Source organism: Panulirus ornatus, chromosome 55 (assembly GCF_036320965.1).
Source record: "Panulirus ornatus isolate Po-2019 chromosome 55, ASM3632096v1, whole genome shotgun sequence".
Lineage (NCBI taxonomy): Eukaryota > Metazoa > Arthropoda > Malacostraca > Decapoda > Palinuridae > Panulirus > Panulirus ornatus.
In genome coordinates this window covers 36609601-36631519 of record NC_092278.1, presented here as the reverse complement: position 1 = coordinate 36631519, position 21919 = coordinate 36609601, and positions in this window count along the sequence as shown.

Genomic DNA, 21919 nt, shown 5'->3' with positions numbered 1-21919 from the left:
AGTAAATCTGACGAGTAAATCGGTTATAATGAGTAAATCGGACGAGTAAATCGGTTATAATGAGTAAATCGGTTATAATGAGTAAATCTGACGAGTAAATCGGTTACAATGAGTAAATCTGTTACAATGAGTAAATCGGACAAGTAAATCGGTTATAATGAGTAAATCGGTTATAATGAGTAAATCTGACGAGTAAATCGGTTATAATGAGTAAATCTGTTACAATTAGTAAATCGGACAAGTAAATCGGTTATAATGAGTAAATCGGACGAGTAAATCGGTTATAATGAGGACACGAGTGCGATCGGGACACACTCAACGGTGAAGAAGGTCCATCCTTGTCCACCGATATGCACTTAATGAGAGAAGGTCATTAACCCTGACCTAATTACCCCTGTACCACAGCAAGGCTAGTAATGATGTAGGAACGAGGATGGAACGTACGAGAATATAAAAAAAATATATAATAAATGAAGAAAATGTTATCAAGGACGCGAGAGATAAGGAATGTTGAGCACATAATGGAGATACAATACCACCAAATGTGGAGACAAGGTTAATGAAAGAGAAAGAAGCCAATACATCGGTCATATTCGATGGGGACAATTAACATAATTATGGACGAAAATACCACAGAGAAAAATGATAGAGACGGATAATATGAATAGTAATCTAGGAGATAGACGAAAGAAGGAAGAACAGGCAACACCACAAAGATGAAGAACAGGCAACACCACAAAGATGAAGAACAGGCAACACAAAGACATATTGAAGCATCGAGGTAAATATGTAATATTCCGTTACACCATCATCATCAACAGTGGGTGTTTCATTAACATAATTACCATCCGAAAGAGGCTTTTGTTATCAAAGTCCCATTAAAGGGAGCGAGACTAATTGCTATTATTGGTTTAACTGGGTACGTAAGTGGCTCCTCGTTATGTACACCAATAGTAGGAGGGTAGGCATGGGGGATCCTTGCGTACACATGACCTCACACACACACACACACACACACACACACACACACTAAGTCGTAAACCTGCCACGGATCTCGACCACCATCAACACCCGCGCCCTTCTCCTGACTCTACGTGGTCCTCCTTCCTGCCCACCGTCCACTTCCCCTGCCTCCTGGACGCCGCCACCCACCACCGCCTCCACTCGCCACCACCTCCCCCTTCCATGGTTCCTTCCTCCCGCGCTTCGCCTCCGCCTCGCCTCACGCATTACTCCCACCCCAAACACGTGAGCCCCGGCAGCCTGAGAGGATTTAATGACACATTATCCATTAATTCCATTGGCCTAATCAGCTAACAGTCAAGTTCATTAACTTTACTGACTTAATTACCCCAAACTGGAAAGTTCCAGTCCTTCTGTCATGAGGTTCCAGGGCACAGAGACTCCAAGCACGAAGGCACCTCTTCTCCCCAACACGACCATGAGTAAGGGATCAGCTCTGGGATTCGAACCCCACCACTCACGCGTTCAACTCGCAACCGCTTTAAAAAAAAAAAAGTACTCTCGCGGCAGTTTTACTATTCGGTCTTCCGACTGCCGCAGAGACCATCGTACATGCTCTACTGCCTCAGTACAAAGCTTTGGCACTTTATGGCGTTCGGTCATCATACTCATCCACCGTGTGTGAGAACATGATCCTCAAGTCTTACTCTGTCCACAGCGATATCGTCCGGAGTTCAGAGTTACTGTGAGACCAGTGGACCCCTCTCGTCCAGCAGACTCGAGCATCAGCACCAGGCCTCTGCCTACCTCCCTTGTTGTAGTCTACCACAGGAGCGAGGCAAGGAACCCTATTGCTGTAAGCAACGACAAAGACTGGGGATGCATCATCCAGTGGAGTCCACAAAATGCCAGAACTTTGGTCATAGTCGAAGGATCTCTGGTGTCCCGGTGGAGGACTTTACCTCCTCCCTCACAGTGCTTAAAAAAAAGCACTTGTTAGCGCTTTAATATACAGTCTTTACCAACAAGGCGACCACACTGGCAGCGTCTTCGTGGCAAAGAGGACTGCCACCTGGTGCTAGACCAGGTGGTAAGACCTGAACATTACCGAACAATGTCTGAGGATAAAACCCTATTCTTATTTCACCTCTGAGAAAGCCCTCTGCTCAGTTATGTATCCCTGACGCTTGCTGTGCACTACGCACACACACAGTCGCTACTGAAACTCACGTCCACACCCGACAAGAATATGAGAATGGAAGAGGGGAGGGTTTGAAAAGGGCCAAGTATGAGGAGGTGTGAGGGGCGTTTGAGGAAGGCTAAGTATGAGGGGGGTATAGGACGGACGTCTGAAGAAGGCCAAGTATGAGGAGGTGTGAGGGGCGTTTGAGGAAGGCTAAGTATGAGGGGGGTATAGGACGGACGTCTGAAGAAGGCCAAGTCTGAGGAGGTGTTAGGGATATTTGAGGAAGGCTAAGTATGAGGGGGGTATAGGACGGACGTCTGAAGAAGGCCAAGTCTGAGGAGGTGTTAGGGATATTTGAGGAAGGCTAAGTATGAGGGGGGTATAGGACGGACGTCTGAAGAAGGCCAAGTCTGAGGAGGTGTTAGGGATATTTGAGGAAGGCTAAGTATGAGGGGGGTATAGGACGGACGTCTGAAGAAGGCCAAGTCTGAGGAGGTGTTAGGGATATTTGAGGAAGGCTAAGTATGAGGGGGGTATAGGACGGACGTCTGAAGAAGGCCAAGTCTGAGGAGGTGTTAGGGATATTTGAGGAAGGCTAAGTATGAGGGGGGTATAGGACGGACGTCTGAAGAAGGCCAAGTCTGAGGAGGTGTTAGGGATATTTGAGGAAGGCTAAGTATGAAGGGGTAATATGAGGGATGTCTGAAAAACGACAAGTATGAGGAGGTGTGAGGGGCGTTTGAGGAAGGCTAAGTATGAGGGGGGTATAGGACGGACGTCTGAAGAAGGCCAAGTCTGAGGAGGTGTTAGGGATATTTGAGGAAGGCTAAGTATGAGGGGGGTATAGGACGGACGTCTGAAGAAGGCCAAGTCTGAGGAGGTGTTAGGGATATTTGAGGAAGGCTAAGTATGAGGGGGGTATAGGACGGACGTCTGAAGAAGGCCAAGTCTGAGGAGGTGTTAGGGATATTTGAGGAAGGCTAAGTATGAGGGGGGTATAGGACGGACGTCTGAAGAAGGCCAAGTCTGAGGAGGTGTTAGGGATATTTGAGGAAGGCTAAGTATGAAGGGGTAATATGAGGGATGTCTGAAAAACGACAAGTATGAGGAGGTGTGAGGGGCGTTTGAGGAAGGCTAAGTATGAAGGGGTAATATGAGGGATGTCTGAAAAACGACAAGTATGAGGAGGTGTGAGGGGCGTTTGAGGAAGGCTAAGTATGAGGGGGGTATAGGACGGACGTCTGAAGAAGGCCAAGTCTGAGGAGGTGTTAGGGATATTTGAGGAAGGCTAAGTATGAAGGGGTAATATGAGGGATGTCTGAAAAACGACAAGTATGAGGAGGTGTGAGGGGCGTTTGAGGAAGGCTAAGTATGAGGGGGGTATAGGACGGACGTCTGAAGAAGGCCAAGTCTGAGGAGGTGTTAGGGATATTTGAGGAAGGCTAAGTATGAGGGGGGTATAGGACGGACGTCTGAAGAAGGCCAAGTCTGAGGAGGTGTTAGGGATATTTGAGGAAGGCTAAGTATGAGGGGGGTATAGGACGGACGTCTGAAGAAGGCCAAGTCTGAGGAGGTGTTAGGGATATTTGAGGAAGGCTAAGTATGAGGGGGGTATAGGACGGACGTCTGAAGAAGGCCAAGTCTGAGGAGGTGTTAGGGATATTTGAGGAAGGCTAAGTATGAGGGGGGTATAGGACGGACGTCTGAAGAAGGCCAAGTCTGAGGAGGTGTTAGGGATATTTGAGGAAGGCTAAGTATGAAGGGGTAATATGAGGGATGTCTGAAAAACGACAAGTATGAGGAGGTGTGAGGGGCGTTTGAGGAAGGCTAAGTATGAAGGGGTAATATGAGGGATGTCTGAAAAACGACAAGTATGAGGAGGTGTGAGGGGCGTTTGAGGAAGGCTAAGTATGAAGGGGTAATATGAGGGATGTCTGAAAAACGACAAGTATGAGGAGGTGTGAGGGGCGTTTGAGGAAGGCTAAGTATGAGGGGGGTATAGGACGGACGTCTGAAGAAGGCCAAGTCTGAGGAGGTGTTAGGGATATTTGAGGAAGGCTAAGTATGAGGGGGGTATAGGACGGACGTCTGAAGAAGGCCAAGTCTGAGGAGGTGTTAGGGATATTTGAGGAAGGCTAAGTATGAGGGGGGTATAGGACGGACGTCTGAAGAAGGCCAAGTCTGAGGAGGTGTTAGGGATATTTGAGGAAGGCTAAGTATGAAGGGGTAATATGAGGGATGTCTGAAAAACGACAAGTATGAGGAGGTGTGAGGGGCGTTTGAGGAAGGCTAAGTATGAGGGGGGTATAGGACGGACGTCTGAAGAAGGCCAAGTCTGAGGAGGTGTTAGGGATATTTGAGGAAGGCTAAGTATGAGGGGGGTATAGGACGGACGTCTGAAGAAGGCCAAGTCTGAGGAGGTGTTAGGGATATTTGAGGAAGGCTAAGTATGAAGGGGTAATATGAGGGATGTCTGAAAAACGACAAGTATGAGGAGGTGTGAGGGGCGTTTGAGGAAGGCTAAGTATGAAGGGGTAATAGGGTTCCTAGCTCTCAAAATAGGGGTAACAGGGTTCCTAGCTCTCAAAATAGGGGTAACAGGGGTCCTAGCTCTCAAAATAGGGGTAACAGGGGTCCTAGCTCTCAAAATAGGGGTAACAGGGTTCCTAGCACTCAAAATAGGGGTAACAGGGGTCCTAGCACTCAAAATAGGGGTAATAGGGTTCTCAAGGCGAATGAGTAAGATGCTAAATGGTTCAAGGGTAAAAATGGGGTTCCTAATGGGGTTAACCCACTCCAGGACTCAGCTTAACTCATGACGGACGGACTCACCTTGACTCATGACGGACGGTGAGTATACTGAGGCATGAGGCAGAGAGGACCTGTTGCAAATGGGAGGAGGATGAGTCACTTGGCCAATGACAAGAGGTGATGCAAATATCATTATCATTATTATCATTAATGTTGTTATTATTATTATAATCATCATTATCATAATCATTATTATCATTTTCATTATCATTATCATCATTAATATTATCATTAGCATTATCATTATTATCATAATCATTATTATCATTATTATTATCATTATTATCATTATTATCATTGTTATTACTATTATTATTATTATCATTATTATTATTATTATTACTACTCTTTTCCTTCATACTATTCACCATTTCCCGCGTCAGTGAGGTAGCGTTAAGAACAGAGGACTGGGCCTCTGAGGAAACATCCTCACCCGGCCCCCTTCTCTGTTCCTTCTTTTGGAAAATTACAAAAAAAAAAAAAAAAGAGGGGGGGGGGGGATTTCCAGCCCCCTGCTCCCTCCCCTTTTAGTCGCCTTCTACAACACGCAGGGAATACGTGGGAAGTATTCTTTCTCCCCTATCCCCAGTACCAGATCATGTCCAGATCATTATTATTATCATTATCATTATCATTGTTATTATCATTGTTCATAGTGTTGAGGTATGGTTACCTGATGCGAGCTGTGCACTGCACTGAGCCTGGAGCAGAGGGGCCCTGGACCACTCTCACACATCCACCTCCACAATATGACCTGAGCCTCATTCATCCCGTCATGAAGGAGTGAAGGCGGGAGGGAGGGAGGGAGAATTGACGAATCCTAATCTACTTGGCATTCAATCCTCCTTTTGACTAGGCCGAAACCTGACCCACAATGACGGACGGGACGAGCGGACGACCAAAAGCGGAATCCAGTATTTTGAGGGACGCTGGAGTGAGTACATGGGCAGGCCAGATGACGGGAGAGATGACGGTTTGTGACGGGTAAGTACAAGGGAAAGCCAGATGACAGAGGATCTGGTGGTCTGCTGCGGGCAGTACATGGGAAAGCCAGATGACAGAAGACCTGATGGTTTATGATGTGCAGTACATGGGAAAGACAGATGACAGAAGACCTGATGGTTTATGACGAGCAGTACATGGGAAAGACAGATGACAGAAGACCTGATGGTTTATGATGGACAGTACATGAGAAAGGCACATGACTGAAGACCCGCTTGATCTATGACAGAGAGGAAACGGGAAAGCAAGACTGCGGAAGACCTGATGGTCTACGAGGAGGTTATCCGCTGGAGGACAACAGTACTATCCTACCTCCCTAATCTAAACAGAAGGAGACTAGGATAGCAAAGAGGATAAAAAAATGGCCTAGCGTGAGTGAAGAATTGATAAATGACCCCATTAAAGAGAAATAAATGGCCTAGCGTGAGTGAAGAATTGATAAATGACCCCATTAAAGAGAAATAAATGTCCTAGCGTGAGTGGTGTATTAATAAATGACCCCATTACATCTCTCTCTCTCACAACCGGCAGGCTAAGACCTACGATCGTCTTCGTGTGTAGTTGTCGAACTCAGTCTTTCCCGGTGTGATCTGCGTCTGTAGCTACTAGGATGAGGAGGAGGAGGGCGCCACCAGGGAAGTCTTGAGACAACATCCCAGTGTGTGTGTGTGTGTGTGTGTGTGTGTGTGTGTGTGTGTTGTACTTTCTACTAAATACTCGTGATGAAGTTCAAAAAACGGTCCTGTTTTGAGATCGACTCCCACGAGATGGGTGCTCTACTGTTACTGGAATGGGTGGGATGGGGCGGTGGTGGGTGTTACTGGTCCTTCCCATGTTCACTGCCCCTTCCACTCAGATGGTTTCCTGATGCGTCAGATGGTGGAGTGGGGGTCCTTCTGAGCCAGGTGGAGTTCGTCAGGTGATAGCGCGCCACGATCCATCCTCCTGTATACCGCCACAACCACTGGACGAACCACAACTCTCCTCCCGTCAACCCACTAGACGAACCACAACCCTCCTCCCGTCAACTAACAGGACGAACCACAACTCTCCTCCCGTCAACCAACTAGACGAACCACAACTCTCCTCCCGTCAACCAACTAGACGAACCACAACCCTCCTCCCGTCAACTAACAGGACGAACCACAACTCTCCTCCCGTCAACCCACAGGACGAACCAGATCTCTCTCCTCCCGTCAACCAACAATCCAAACACACACACACCACCACCTGCTATACACTATCCTTCAAAGCCACTACTCCACTCATGACTCCGCCACTCTGCCAGCCGCCTCCCTCCAAGTACCGTCCTCCCTGTCGCCTCACATTCCAGGGACCCAAACAACACCTATTCTTCATCAGTCCTCATTCGCAATTTTCTCATGAGCTCCGCTCCCTGGAAGAGGCGCTTCATCAAGCGTCGACAAACTGCCGGCCAGCCAGCCAGCAGAGCCAGCCGAGCAGAAAATGGTGGCATCGATAAGAACAATATATGTTTCCCTCCAAAACTCTACCATGGTTAAGTTTACGAGATGAGAGTAACAATTTATGAAGGGTCTTGAATAAGACGAGGAAGGCGCATGTTCCAGGTGTGTGTGTGTGTGTGTGTGTGTGTGTGTGTGTGTGTGTGTGTGTGTGTGTGTGTGTGCTCGTAATGGTTTCTGGAATAACTGGAACACAAGAGAGTACGGGGACACTTGGCCTCCTCCTCTTCCTCTGAACTCCTGCCCCTACTGACACTCGGGAGTGCCATCTCACTACGTAGAGCTCGCCACCAACACCTCCTTCTGCTACACTCCACTACCCTCGCCTCCTCCTCTCCCACCTCCGTTCTCTTCCCAGTTCTCACCACTTCCATCAGCACCTCGCAAGGTCACCACACCACCACATCCGTCTTCCGCTCCAGCTCCCGCCTTCATCCCAGTTCCTCCAACACCAACATCTACCCAGCCACTGTTCCTCAGACGCCCGGGTCACTCTCTCCTCCCACACCCGCTACCAACAACCCTACCGCTGTGAGCCCACACACACACACACACACACACACACACACACACACACACACACACATTTCTCCCTTCCTGCCCTGGAAAGCTCTGGAGAACTGCTGGAATATGTTACCTCTCTAGAATGTCGGCAAAATGAGAACGGCCGATGAAAAGACCGAAGTTGCTGCCACAGTTGTGTGAGCGGTGGCGCTGTATATCTCTACACGGCGCTGAGAGAGCTGAGCCGGCCTGAGGAGGGCGACATCCAGCCCACCGACCTCAGACTACCACCATCCAGGCGAACCTCAGTAAGCACAGGACTAAATCCTGGCGGGCCTTTTTCGAGGTCGACCTCATCAGAACCTAATCCAAGGCGATGTCAAGGTGAAGGCGACATCACCAAAGCCTCATTCAAACGACGTCAACCGGAAGGCGACATTACCGGGACCTCAACCAGATGACATCAATGGAGGAGACGACCTCGCCAGGATCTCATGCAGGAGGCGACCTCGCCAGGATCTCATGCAGGAGGCGACCTCGTCCTGGTGTATGCGATATCCCTGCTATTTATAGACCATGACTTATCACTGACGGCAGAAAGTCTGTACACTTCCACGGTATTAAAGGCGCACTGGTTTTATGTAGGGGGGAGAAGTGCGTGGCGGAGGGTAGGAGGACGGCGTGGTGGTGAGTGGCGGAGGGTAGGAGGAAGGACTGGTGTGTGGTGTAGGAGGGCAGGAGGAAGGAGAGATGCATATGTTGTGGAAGATACACACTTGGGTGTGGTATGCAGTAGAGAGGAAAATGGTGAGGTGTGACATGGTTAGAGTTACGATCTGGTCTCTGGAGAAAGCCAGAGTATGGAATGATGTAAAATGGACGACAATGATGAAAAGATGTGTGTATGTGTGTGTGTGTGTGTGTGTGTGTGTGTGTGTGTGTGTGTGTGTGTGTGTGTGTGTGTGTGTGCGTGCGTGTTGGAGAAGGAGAGAATGCGAGGTGAGGGTGTGTGGTGTGTGTGAGGAAAAGATAATGAGTGAAGAAAGACAGAATGATAGAGTATGGAGACATGAGTGTGTGATAATCTATTCGTGTAAAGTAAGGAGGGAGTTCTTCACTCATACAACTCCCCATCTCACACACTTCCTCATGTGTCACATAATCCTTTAATTGTATCTACATTGTGCAACTGCAATTTCCTCCCCCTCTAATCTTGCCCCACGTAACCACAACACGCTCGCTACATACGTAAAACCTTCACGTCTCTTTTCAGGTCGAGTATCACTTCAATTTCCCTGTCATGTCCTTCAAGTCGACCTCTCATTTTCGGCTTTGGCGAACTGCCCATCATTTAACCTCACCAAACCCGTTTAACAACCTTGTGTTATCAAGCCTTCCGTCTGTGTTCCAATATTCGGTTCTCTCGCTTCATGTACATTCTTTTCCTACCCTCCTCTGTACCTCCTCCAGCAGATCATATTCAAGGACCTCCAGCTGGACGACCAAACCGGAGCTTCTATACTAAAGTTTGAGTTTATCATAAGATATATTAAGCATATTTTCTGGGGGTGTTTCTTCGTCTGTGCATTTGTGGGTAATGTTGAGGGTTGACTCATATCTGATGTGCCACGTTACCAGTTGTCCTGATGAGATGGTCTGGAGACGAGGCCTGGCATTGTGTCAATCCCAAGGTCGCTTTTAATGCACTGAGCCCTTACATTGTGACAGAGATAGGACTACTTTCAAACTCCTCATTTTTGCGTCTTTCGTCAGGTCTTCTTCCTCCCCTTACCATCACTATCACCATGGGCGCCTCACCTTCACGACTTTCCAACTGACTACCAGTAAGTCCCTTATCTTTTTATTTCTTTATGTTAGCCGAACATGTCATTCGCTAACGACCCCTCTCTAAACCAGGCCGGAGACCAATCATCGTCGGTGATCTCATTCCTAAAGCCCAGACCACCATCTCCTCTCCTCCTCCTCCTCCTCCTTCTTCCAGCCTGATTCCAGTCACGCACCGTCTTCACACAGGCGATGTAAGGGGAGAGCAGAATTACGAGTGGTCCCACGTCGATGGTATATGCTACTGCTGCCAGTGGCTGTGGTGGCTGTGGTCGTGTTGAGAGGCTCTGGCGAGGTTGGGGGGGTGCTACGCTAAGGACACACACACACACACACACACACACACACACACACACACACGGATGGTACCCAAGCCACGGGTGCTGGCGATAACATGCGAGGGCGATGTCCTAAGACAACGTTGTGTCTAAGATGATCACATTATGGGATAGCACGCTAGATGGACCCACTGCTTGTTCCCCAAGGCTTATCATAATACTTTCGGTTTGTTTTTGGGGAGGGTCGAAAAATTCTACAGCACCTCAAAGATTCGCACGAAAACTTAAAAACAAACCTAATGCAGAGCAATCCTTGCTCCACAACTCTGATTTACTAAATTACTGGTTAGAAATAGCATACCATCATGTCTGACCATATCTTTGACATGTTACGGCTGTGTGAGAGTCATTATCACAGTCCAGAATATTCACGTAAACTCCTGGAATGCATTGCACTGGAGCTAAGCTCACGACTCGCTCGTTATCATTCCAGCAAGCATCGTTTCCAGGGGGGAGGTTCAAGTACCCTCAAAGGCTGGAATCCCTAGGGTCCGGGTCCTCTCCCCTCCATCATCGTTCCAGCAGCGTCGTATACTTATTAGGAGGATCCAGCAACCATCTGGAACTCTCGCAACCGAATCCCTGACTCATCCCTCCATCTAATTCAATACTTTTCACTTGCTTTCTTGAAGCCCATGAGATGGAAATCCCCAGAGCCAACGTTAAGAGAAGGTACTTACTTCTTCCTCTCTCTCTCTCTCTCTCTCTGCCAACACCAGACACGGTCCTCTTGCTTAATGGATGGTCCAGGAGCCATCGGAACTGGAAGAGGCTGAAACCTCTCGTATAACATCATCCCTTACGTTACCATTCCAGCCCAGGTATAATCTAAGATAGGTCTAACAATCACAAACCTTAATTCCAGGTCATCTGTGTGCTGGACGTTCCAGTAAATGATCGACTCTCTCCCAGTTAAAAGACTCTTCCAGACTGCATCTATCTAGACTAGTTCCAGAAGCCTCCTACCCCCGTTCTCGCTCGTGGTTCCAGCGACTCCTCAACTACTGGGATAAACCTAAACTATTCTAAATTCTCTAATCAATCTTGCTCTTGATGGTGAAGTAAGAACATCTACTGATGTCCAGGGCACTAACGAGCCAAGGTCTAAACTTGAGCGCTAAAAAAACCATTGCTTCTGTGGCTCTAATATTCTATCATCACTGAAGCCTTACAAGTCTTTCCCCAGCATTATATACTGAAGCCTAGACAGAATTCCAGATAAATGATAATGACAAAAATGATACCGCATCTCCAAGAAATTCCATGGCTTGGAACTCTGGCAGCCATATTGGCTCCAGCCTCCACCAACTCCGTTCCAGCAGTCCCTCGCTTGCAAGAGTCACCGGGAGCCTCCTGGAACGCTCGGGGAATTAATAATAAACGGCGTTGTCAGTCGTCGGTGCCTGGAATGGCTGGCTGGTCGTATGGAACAGGCCGGAAGGCAGTACATCTGGGGAAAAGTGAGTTATTACCTCCAGCTACAAGGTTTCTTTTAACTTGCAACAAGTCATGGAAAACCTTGACGGTAGCCACAATACTGACGGATATACCAGTTATATATATATATATATATATATATATATATATATATATATATATATATATATATACGCGTTTCGCTGGAAAGCCTGAACGTAATTCTTTTTACTACTTGCTTGCCGGGAATTTTTTTTAAAGGTTTTCTATTCTTGGGAATGTCTGGAGTGAGCTTGTATATATTCTTAGTATGTTGTCTTCTACCAAGACGTTTAATGTAGGTTTCCTGTAATACCCGCAAGAATATAAAGGCTTTAGAGAAAACCTATGAGCAAGTGATAAAAAATATTGCTTCTAAGTCGTTTACACACACACACACACACACACACACACACACACACACACACACACACAAACATAGATATATATATATATATATATATATATATATATATATATATATATATATATATATATATATATATATATATATATATATATATGGGCGGGTAAGGGACTCATAAAACAAGGAAAAACAAAGTCTTTGAACATCGTCCTGAAGTTCGATGTCTTTGCACGATAAACATAACTTCGTCAGATGGTCATTTACTCACAGAGGCAATCCTCCGCCTTACCAAAAGGCTCCCCCCAAAAAGAAGGACACCTCCGGCAGCAGACCCATTTTTCTTTCCCCTCGAGTCAGAGCAAGGATTCAAACCATCCCGTGGCGCCTGTTTCCCGTGGTGAAGCCTACAGGGCGAGTGAACCGCGAGGGTAAATCTAACTCCTGGGAGAGCATCTTCGGCTTGGGCCCGATGGAGCGCGTTGGGTCTTTGGTTAACAATGAGTCTGTTGGGAGCTGGGAGACTAAGAAGACGGCTGGGATTTCAAGGGCCTTGAAAATGGCCTTCAAGACGTTTAAGTAAGAGTTGATTCACGGTCTGTGAGCAACACGAACTTAGGATCTTATCCAGAATCTGGAAATGAACTTCGCGAGGTTAGGATCTGATTCAGAGTCTGGAAGTGAGCATCAAGGAGTTAGAACCTGATTGAGAGTCTGGAAGTGAGCATGACAGAGTTAGGATCTGATCCAACACCTGGAAGTGAGGATCACGAAGCTACGACCTGAATCAGAGTCTGGAAGTGACTATCACGAAGGTAGAGCCTGATTCAGAGTCTGGAAGTGAGCATTACGAACCTGATCCAGAGTCTGGAAGTGAGCATTACGAACCTGATCCAGAGTCTGGAAGGGAGCATTACGAAGTTAGAGACCTAACCCAGAGGCTGGAAGTGAGCATAACGGAGTCAGGGCCTGATCCAGAGTCTGGAAGGAAGCATTGCGAAGTTAAAGACGTGATCCAGACTCTGGGATCGAGCATTAGGAGGTTATAAACCTGATCCAGATTCTGGAAGTGAGCATTGCGGAGTCAGGACCTGATTCAAAGCCTGGAAATGAACATCCAAGAAATTACGACTTGATGACGAGAACTTCCAACCGAGGGAGTGTAACTCGTTGCTCGGAACAAAGGAACGCGGATGTAATAGCCTGGAAAAGGAGTTTAGGGTTCTGTAATGAATTCTAATACGGAGAAGCGACTTCTAAGCTGTAAAGACGGGGCAGACAGTGGCGTCTGGCTTCATGCCGAGTGGTCTGGATCCACGATGTTCAGGGAGCGGCGGGTCGCGTCCCACGGAGAACAATTATGGATGGGCGCGCAGTTAGCAGATGCGGTGAAGATGGATTGCGCAGCCTTCGTCGCGAGAGCCCAGGATCACGTTGAATTACACGACCCATTCATCTGCGACCTCCCGGGATCCCTTCCCCAGTCTGTATTCAGCTTCTCGAGGGAATAAGTGGAGCATGATGAGGGACGGAGGGAGAGAGGGAGAGGAAATTCAGCCCACAGAAGTCAGAGGCTCTGGATTTTCATACGTGAGTTGGAGTTATCTTTACAGGTGTATCACGGTTGAGAGGATGAAGACGCGGTTGGGTCGGTCCGGGTGGCTGGAGCTGGGATTCAAACTCCCTCATCACAAACGGCGCGACGTTTGAGGAGGGCGTTACGTCCCCATGGGCCACGACGGCACGACCCTGGGGGAATGATGGCGCGACCTCTGACTTTGACGCTTACGGTTTCCTGTTGAAGAATCACGCCATCGACGGGCTTCCAGCCACCCCCTCATGGTTCAAAAGATTCCAGGAGGATTTTCCTCAACTCCAGAAAAACAAACAAGACGAGGAACTATAAGAAAGCAAACGAAAATAAGGAAAGAAATTGTTCCATAGCAAACAAAGCCAACAGCTCTGCACTACTGCTGACGAACCACCTGGAAACGAAACCCGGTAGTACTAATTACCTCGGGGAAAGCGAGGGGAAGGTACTCAAGAGTCCCGAGCGCCGAGGAAGGCACTCAAGAGTCTCGAGCGCCGGGGAAGGCACTCAAGAGTCTCGAGCGCCGAGGAAGGCACTCAAGAGTCTCGAGCGCCGAGGAAGGCACTCAAGAGTCTCGAGCGCCGGGGAAGGCACTCAAGAGTCTCGAGCGCCGGGGAAGGTACTCAAGAGTCCCGAGCGCCGGGGAAGGCACTCAAGAGTCCCGAGCGCCGGGGAAGGCACTCAAGAGTCTCGAGCGCCGAGGAAGGCACTCAAGAGTCCCGAGCGCCGAGGAAGGCACTCAAGAGTCTCGAGCGCCGGGGAAGGCACTCAAGAGTCCCGAGCGCCGGGGAAGGCACACAAGAGTCCCGAGCGCCGAGGAAGGCACACAAGAGTCCCGAGCGCCGGGGAAGGCGCACAAGAGTCCCGAGCGCCGGGGAAGGCGCACAAGAGTCCCGAGCGCATGCATGTTCTCCAACAGATAAGGAGGGAAAGTGGGCCACTGGTTTTTCTTTTTCGCGCCAAGTGTGTCCGACCTCCCACATCACGCCCGCGATGGGAGGCGTCGAAGACATGAAAAAAAAAAAAAAAATCGATAGGATTTGCCTCATCTTTCTCACTTACGTTAATGACTCGTTCGCTGGTCCTGAGAGAGAGAGAGAGAGAGAGAGAGAGAGAGAGAGAGAGAGAGAGAGAGAGAGAGAGAGAGAGAGAGAGGGGGGGGGGGGGCTGTGTAGAGACGCGGTGGTCGGTGACTGGCCTGCCTGGGGTTCCAGAGACGCTGATGGGAGATTAGCCAAGGAGCGAGGGAAGCCCATGGGTGTGTGTGTGAGGTGCAGGACACATGGGATGAGGAGGAGGGGGAATGTATGAGGTAAAGACGAACGGGCGAAGGAGGTGGGTTATCTGTGATTGGCTGAAGCGTGAGGGAGGGAAGGGGGTGGGTTATCTGTGATTGGCTGAAGCGTGAGGGAGGGATGGAGGTGGGTTATCTGTGATTGGCTGAAGCGTGAGGGAGGGAAGGAGGTGGGTTATCTGTGATTGGCTGAAGCGTGAGGGAGGGAAGGAGGTGGGTTATCGGTGATTGGCTGAAGCGTGAGGGAGGGAAGGAGGTGGGTTATCTGTGATTGGCTGAAGCGTGAGGGAGGGAAGGGGGTGGGTTATCTGTGATTGGCTGAAGCGTGAGGGAGGGAAGGAGGTGGGTTATCGGTGATTGGCTGAAGCGTGAGGGAGGGAAGGAGGTGGGTTATCGGTGATTGGCTGAAGCGTGAGGGAGGGATGGAGGTGGGTTATCGGTGATTGGCTGGGCCATAAAACACGGTGAGAGGTGACTTGTTATCTCTCAGAGGGAAGCAATTTGTTCGCTCGATGGATAACCAGTTGACTGACGGCTGGACGAAGACGATGACGTGTGCGCCGGACGTCGAGAGGCGAGAGACGTGGCACGTGATTGGCTGAAGCGTGAGGAAAGCTAGCGGGTGATTGGCTGAGGCAAGAAGAGAGAGAGGGGGAGGGGGGGGGGAATATGAGGAATGGTCTTCTCTGATTAGCTACCGCGTAAAGTAAGAGGGTCTGTGATTGGAGGAGGCGTCAGATGGCACGATGACAGGTGATTGGCTGAAGTTAGAGGCATGCTGTACAGTGATTGGCTGAAGCGTACGGGATGACGCACTGTGATTGGCTGAGGCCTAAAGAATGCCTGCACGTCAAAGGCGTTTGGTGGAGACGTTAAGCCCCAGTGCTTGGTTATTGGTGGCGACGTAGGGACTGGTCGCTCTTTTATTGGTCGAGACGTAGGGACTGGTCGCTCTTTTATTGGTCGAGACGTAGGGACTGGTCGCTCTTTTATTGGTCGAGACGTAGGACCTGGTCGCTCTATTATTGGTGGAGACGTGGGGACTGGTCGCTCTTTTATTGGTCGAGACGTAGGGACTGGTCGCTCTTTTATTGGTCGAGACGTAGGGACTGGTCGCTCTTTTATTGGTCGAGACGTAGGGACTGGTCGCTCTTTTATTGGTCGAGACGTCGGAACTGGTCGCTCTTTGCTGGTCGAGACGTAGGGACTGGTCGCTCTTCGCTGGTCGAGACGTAAGGACTGGTCGCTCTTTTATTGGTCGAGACGTCGGAACTGGTCGCTCTTTGCTGGTCGAGACGTCGGAACTGGTCGCTCTTTGCTGGTCGAGACGTCGGGACTGGTCGCTCTGTCACTCGCAAAGATACAACCGTTGGGAAAAACAGCTTAGCTGAAGCTTGTACGAGCGCACTCAAATGTCAGTCGTGGATCGGAAGCGAAATGCTTATCAGGCTTAAGCTGAAACGTATCTCCTTGGCGAAGCGTTCCATATGTACCTCATTACTTCTGTGAATGACCACCAGAGGACTCATGCGCTAACCTAACCACTGTTTAGACGCCACTATGAGTACACCAGTAACCCCCCCACCCAAACCTCACCACTGGAATTAAAGTCTTCCCCTACAATGCCTTAAAATAAGGTGGGTACAGACCCTTCCCCCCGCACCCATTAAAGTTTAGAAGGCGGTAATAGTGAGGTGTGTGTGTGTGTGTGTGTGTGTGTGTGTGTGTGTGTGTGTGTGTGTGTGTGTGTGATCGAGAATAAGCCAGTTCGTCTCCCATATATCCTACATCACCCTCAAGTGTGTCTCTGGTGTGCGCGACGTAACACTGGTTTGGCTGATACGTTTATGAAGTGTATGTACGAGTCTTGGTGTATAGAGTGGTGTAAGGTGGCAGTAAAACACCGATGGGGCCGTGTGGTGTTGTCAGTGTTGGTCAAGACATCCTTCCCCTCTCCCTCTGGCGTCTAGTGTTGTCACTGGTAGTCAAGACATCCTTCCCCTCTCCCTCTGGCTTCTAGTGTTGTCACTGGTGGTCAAGACTTCCTTCCCCTCTCCCTCTGGCGTCTAGTGTTGTCACTGGTAGTCAAGACATTCTTCCCCTCTCCCTCTGGCGTCTAGTGTTGTCACTGGTAGTCAAGACATCCTTCCCCTCTCCCTCTGGCGTCTAGTGTTGTCACTGGTAGTCAAGACATCCTTCCCCTCTCCCTCTGGCGTCTAGTGTTGTCACTGGTGGTCAAGACATCCCTCCCCTCTCCCTCTGGCTTCTAGTGTTGTCACTGGTAGTCAAGACTTCCCTCCCCTCTCCCTCTGGCGTCTAGTGTTGTCACTGGTGGTCAAGACTTCCCTCCCCTCTCCCTCTGGCTTCTAGTGTTGTCACTGGTAGTCAAGACTTCCCTCCCCCCTCTCCCTCTCCCCCTGACATCTAGCAGTGTTGTCACTGATGGTCCAGACTTCCCTCCTCCCTCCCCCTGACATCTATCTAGCAGTGTTGTCACTGCTGGTGTCTCGCGCAGGGAGAGACATCCTCCTCCCTCCATGACATCTAGAACTGTACAGCACTTGTCTACTCACTGCTTAATGGGAGGTAATGGCGTATGATGATGGAGTAAGGGGGGGGGGGGGTGGTTCAGGGCAAGTGTTTAAGCGCGGAAATTGAACATGTAAAGCCAGACGGTGAGTCACTGCGGGCGTCACTGTGATGGCTGGCCCGTCGTCACCGTCATCGTACACACTGCCGTCCGTCGCCCAGGATGATTTCTCGACGGATGGAAGTGGTAGGTGGAGGAGGAGGAGGAGGAGGAGGAGGAGGAGGAGGAGGAGGAGGAGGAGGAGGAGGGAAGACAAATTTTTTTAGTCTCCCCTGCTGTACCACTGTGGGGGTGAAGTAGTCTCCCCTGCTGTACCACTGTGGGGGTGAAGGGAGGATAGTCTCCCCTGCTGTACCACTGTGGGGGTGAAGGGAGGATAGTCTCCCCTGCTGTACCACTGTGGGGGTGAAGGGAGGATAGTCTCCCCTGCTGTACCACAGTGGGGGTGAAGGGAGGATAGTCTCCCCTGCTGTACCACAGTGGGGGTGAAGGGAGGATAGTCTCCCCTGCTATACCAGTGTGTGGGGGTGAAGGGAGGATAGTCTCCCCTGCTGTACCACAGTGGGAGTGTAGGGTATATCATGATACACGCCTCTCCCACGCACCACCAGCAGAGGCGGTAGGTCTGTCCTCCTGAAGGTGTAAGAACCCTGGCGGACGAAACACCCTCGCGTCTCCAACACCTCCCGGACCCGGAGGTCCTCCTTCGGTCGAGTGACCCGAACACCGGGCAGTTCCCCGCACGCGGCGCCTCGCGACGCCAACCCTGCGACACTGGGTTGGAACCTCACTCTTACCGAGCACACCACCCCTCACCCACGGGAGACGCTGCCTTCAGTGCCATATCGTCTTTCCACGTGAGTGAGGGCACCGCGGTCGTCCCTACCGTCCACGGACATTCCTGCCCAGGGACAGTGCTCGTCCGGACTACATACCCGAGGCGCTGTGCAGCTCCCTCCCTGCCTCCCTGCCTTAACCCTCCCTCCCTCTCTGCCTTTACCCTCCCACCTCACTCACTCCCCACACCTGGCTGGTAACCTCACACCAGCTTCATTGGACCAGCGTGTGATGGGAACGCGAGGTTGAGGCCACCAGTTCCTGCGATCCTATGGTACTGGTATCCTGCGATCCTACGGTAACTGGTGTCCTGTGGTCCTACGGTAACTGCCGTCCTTCACAGACACCTGGTGGTTCAAGTGTCACCTGTCCCCCCCCCCCCCCCCCTCCTTCGTCAGGAGCCACAGTATGCTGATGTCACGTCATACACTTTCTCTACATCTTATACAGATAAGGGATCGAAGATCACCACTGCCGTCTTCCAGCTGGTACCCTCACAACAGACCATCGGGTCTTCCCTGTCATCCCGCCCTCCTGTGTACCGCCCCATTGTACTTGGTAGGCACCTGGTCAAATATTCGGGGGTTCTTTACCCCCACAGCCCTTATACATAAGACCCCCACAGCCCTTGTGAATAAGACCTCCTACAGCCTTGTACTAAGACCCCCCCATATCCCATGGGTACATAAGACCCCCACAACCCTTGGACACAAGACCCCTACAGCCCTTGTATATAAGACCCCCCGCAGACCTTGCGTACATAAGACCCCCCACAGCCTTTGTACATAAGACCCCCCAACCCCTCGTACATGAGACCCCTACAGCCCATGTACATAAGACCCCCAGAGTCCTTGTACATAAGACCCCCCTACATCCCTTGTACGTAAGAGAAGGAAACACACTGGTGCTTCGAAAGACAAGACTTAGTATCTTCTAAAGCACTTCTACACTGGCGTAATGAATGACGAACCAGAAAAACCCTTCAAAGACCATCCTTATCCCCCCCCCTCGCTGGCAATACTGACTTACTCGTGCACACGACAAAGCAAAACCATTCTGGACAGTGTGACACAGGGGCGGAATGTTTCCTGGATGTATAAATACCGTGAAAGTGTGCTTCACTTGTTTACCATCATCAGGACGACTGTTGTGTCATCTATGATGAATGCCTCTTGTACGGTCCTCTCCCCGAGGCCCCTTCCCTCCCTCCCTCCCTCCCTTGCACAGCACGATGGTGATGGGAGCCAACTCACCTCCCTTCCTCCTACACATCATCGTCTCTACACACCTCAACCCGCTCCTCAAAACATCATCATCATCTCTCTCTCCTCCTCCTCCGCACCGCTCCTCTCTCACTCCGTCCGTCCTCCCGCCTGACCTTCACTCCTCATCTCTCTCTCTCTCTCTCTCTCTCTCTCTCTCTCTCTCTCTCTCTCTCTCTCACCAACGGTGACGAGGGCTTGAGATGGATGCCTCGTCCAACATCTCATTCCTTTACTGGTTTAACCCCATCTAAGAACCGCCATCTACAAAACTAAATGTCTTCTTCCTCTCCCCCCGAATTCCTCACCCTTAACTACTCTCGGAGCTCCAATTCCACTTATTGGAAAAGCCATTTTGCTTTACCGTCTTGTCTGCATCTGCACAGATTAGGGAATTTAGGATGCCATTACCGTCCTCCAGCAGATAATCTGGTCACAGACCATCAGGTCGTGTATTATCTGGCTTCCCCAACGTACTGTCCTACAGCAGATAACCTCGTCATAGATCACCAGGTCCTCTGTTATCTGGCTTCCTCTATGTACTGTCCTCCTCTAACAGATAACCTTGTCATAGACTTCTGTCTTCTGTTATCTGGCTTCCTCCATGTACTGTCCAACAACAGATAACCTCGCCATAGACCACAACGTCATCTGTTATCTTGCTCACCCACGTACAATTCCCTGTGCCCCAGGTACTGTGTGTGTGTGTGTGTGTGGGTGTGTGTGTGTGTGTGTGTGTGTGTGTGTGTGTGTGTGTGTGTGTGTGTGGTATGGGGAGAGGCCCTCCTCAACACACCAGACCAGCAGGTCTCCTGCCACCTACCACTGCCTCAATGGGGAGAGGCCCTCCTCAACACACCAGACCAGCAGGTCTCCTGCCACCTACCACTGCCTCAATGGGGAGAGGCCCTCCTCAACACACCAGACCAGCAGGTCTCCTGCCACCTACCACTGCCTCAAGACTCCCCTCAGAATATCCCCACTCCGCCGGGCCGATGTATCTGATTTAACGTAACGTCTTCCATGTTCTGCCCAATTCTGTTCACAAATCTTTCGTACTTCAACTCTCTCTCTCTCTCTCTCTCTCTCTCTCTCTCTCTCTCTCTCTCTCTCTCTCTCTCTCTCTCTCAAGTGCCCTGTTTTTCTTTACATCAACACCCACACTCTCGTTCTCTCTTATATACACACCTTTCCCCAGTTTTCTTTACCACTTTGTGTGTGTATGTGTGTGTGTGTGTATGTATGTTTTGTGTTATAGGATCTGCTGCCAGTGAATCATCCGCTCATAACAAGACGTTCAGGTATTTCCCCCTCAACCCTGCCTCACCCTCGACCGTCTATCAGTCACCCCCCTGAGGCTCCTTCCCTCCCCTCCTTCTCCCCTCGCTCGTCGTTAAGCCTCTCCCTCCCCTACCCCCCCTCCCTCTCCCTCTTCTTCTATCACTTATGCATTTTCTGAAATATGAAAACTTCTCGTAACCATTACTGAATCACCTGAGCGCCTCGTTGCTTCATAATAAGCCCGACCCCCCTCGCCTCACTTCCTCTTACCCTCAGCCAGTCGTCACTCTTCCTCTTCCTTCCTTCCCTTCCTCGTCACACTCTCACCCTCCTTCCCTCCCTCACTCGCATCTCTCCTCACCTCCCGCCATCACTCCTATCTCTCATCGTTCCCTCACCTCCTGCCATCACTCCTATCTCTCATCGTTCCCTGTGTCTATCTCTCTCATCCCTCCCCCGTGTCTCTCTTCCTCTCTCTTATCGCCATATCCTACTCCCTATCTCACGTCTCTCCCACGCCCCTCTCCCTGGGCAACCTGCCTCTCACACTATTCTGTTCCTTTCTGTTTTTCTCTTCCATCTTCTTCTCTTACCTTCCTACACCATACATCAACTCATGAAGCCTACCCTTCCCACACACCCACACTCCACTGCCGTCCCCTTCCTACGACACAGCTTCGCTCCCTCACTCCACCTTCCCTCCCTCCCTTTACCCTCACCACACAGGTCCTCCCTGGCTCGATCTTTACCTCCTGTCAAAAAAAAAAAGGGAAAAAAAAAATGTAAACCAGCCTTCCCTTCCCTCTCCTTGATCCCCCCCCACCTTCCATTCCTCCTCCCAGCTCCCATCCTCTCCCACCCACCACCTCGGAGGTCTGCCAATCCCCTGCATAATATCACCCAGGGTCAAAAGGTCTCTCGCTGCTCCCTGGGAGGCTGGGCAGGTACACACCACCCACTCCCTCCCACCACGGACGCCTCCCTCCTGCCCCTCCCGCCACTATACACACACACACACACACACACACACACTTGGCTCCTTGTGTCCAGGCTGGAGGGAGGGAGAGAAGGAGGGAGGGAGGGAAGGGAGGGGGTGGTCGGCCACCTCCTGG